Consider the following 1934-nt stretch of genomic DNA (forward strand, 5'->3'; position numbering starts at 1 on the left):
GAAAAAAATAATTATAAAGGAATGATAAAGAATTAAATCAGTATCAGATTTCTAACTGGGAAATACAAATGATAGAACACAATGGAATAACAGCTTCAAACTGCCGAGGGGAAAAGAACTCTGAATGTAGAATTCTATACTCAGGCAAAAGCTATCATCCAAAGAGTGAAAGCAAAATAAAGACACTTAGAGACAAAAGCAAAACAAAACTCATAGGGATGCCTGGGTGGCTCAGCCGGTTAAATGTCTGCCTTCAGCTCAGGTCATGATTCCAGGGACCTGGGATCGAGTCCCGCATTGGGCTCCTTGCTCAGTGGGGAGCCTGCTTCTCCCTCTGCTGCTCCCCCTGCTTGTGCTCTCTCTTTCTGACAAATAAATAAATAAAATCTTTAAAAAAAAAAAACAAGGGGTGCGTGGGTGGCTCAGTCAGTTAAGTGTCTGCCTTCGGTTCAGGTCATGATGCCAGCACTCTGGGATCGAGCCCCACATAGGGCTCCCTGCCCAGCGGGAAGCCTGCTTCTCCCTCTCCCCCTGCCTCTCTCCCCAGCTTGTACTCTCTCTCAAATAAGTAAAATCTTAAAAAATAAAATAAAAATGAAAAAACAAACAAAACAAAACAAAAAAAAACAAAACTCCTAAACACATTTCACTGGAATAACCACTAAAGGTTGCAAGAAGAAAAGTGAATCCAAGAGGAAGAATTTAGATGCAAAAAACCATGGTGCCTCTATGGTATATAAATTATATGTCACTACGTTGTTATTTAACAAAAAGGAACAATAATGAGCACAAAATATGTTGGTATATTTGAATATTGATTTAAAAAAATTATGATAAAAAAGTTGATGCTAATCTAACCTTACACCCAAAGAAGGTAGAAAAAGAAAAACAAACCCCAAAGCCAGTAGAAGGAAGGAAATAATAAAGATTAGAGCAGAAATAAATGAAATAGAGACTAAAAAAATAATAGATCAATGAAACTAGGAGTTGGTCCTCTGAAAAGATAAACACAATTGGTAAACCTTTACCCAGACTCAAGAAGAAAAAGAGTGGACTCAAGTAAATAAAATCAGAAATGAAGGAGGAGAAATAACAACCGACACCACAGAAATACAAAGGATTGTAAGAGAATATTATGAAAAATCATATGCCAACAAATTGGACAACTTACAAGAAATGGATAAATTCCTAGAAACATGTAAGCTTCCAAAACTGAGTCAGGAAGAAATAAAAAAATTTTTTTTTTTAAAGATTTTTTTATTTATTTATTTGAGAGAGAATGAGAGACAGAGAGCATGAGAGGGAGGAGGGTCAGAGGGAGAAGCAGACTCCCCGCTGAGCAGGGAGCCCGATGCGGGACTCGATCCAGGGACTCCAGGATCACGACCTGAGCCGAAGGCAGTCGCTTAACCAACTGAGCCACCCAGGCGCCCAAGAAATAAAAATTTTGAACAGACTGATTACTAAGCAATAAAATGGAATCAGTAATCAATAAACTTCCAACAAACAATAGTTCAGGACCGGATGGCCTCACAGGTGAATCTACCAAACATTTACCTGTCACCCTTGCACAGGTGCCACGTTAATCTTCTCTGTGTCATTCCAATTTTAGTGTATGTGCTGCCGAAGCGAGCACCTACCAAACAGTTAAAGAAGAGTTAATACCTATTCTTCTCAAACTATTCCAAAAAAAATAGAAAAGGAAGGAATACTTCCAAATTAATTCTATGAGGCCTGCATTATCCTGACAGCAAAACCAGATAAAGACACTACACAGCAAAACAAAACAAAGCAACCCAACAGGCCAATATCTCTTATGAACATAGATGCAAAAATCCCCAACAAAATAATAGCAAAGTGAATCCAACAATACATTAAAAAAATCATTCACCACGATTAGATAGGATTTATTCCAGGGGTGCAAGCATGGTTTA

The 1934-nt window shown here is 38.1% G+C and overlaps 1 non-coding gene across 1 annotated transcript; it reads right to left on the reverse strand.

Annotated features, from left to right (window-relative positions):
- Positions 1-1529: 1529 nt before the first annotated feature.
- LOC116638091 lies at positions 1530-1636 on the reverse strand. Its single transcript, XR_004300624.1, has one exon. It is a non-coding gene; the product is annotated as a U6 spliceosomal RNA (small nuclear RNA).
- Positions 1637-1934: the final 298 nt, after the last annotated feature.

Source organism: Phoca vitulina, unplaced genomic scaffold (assembly GCF_004348235.1).
Source record: "Phoca vitulina isolate PV1807 unplaced genomic scaffold, GSC_HSeal_1.0 scaffold1, whole genome shotgun sequence".
In the NCBI taxonomy this organism is placed as follows: domain Eukaryota; kingdom Metazoa; phylum Chordata; class Mammalia; order Carnivora; family Phocidae; genus Phoca; species Phoca vitulina.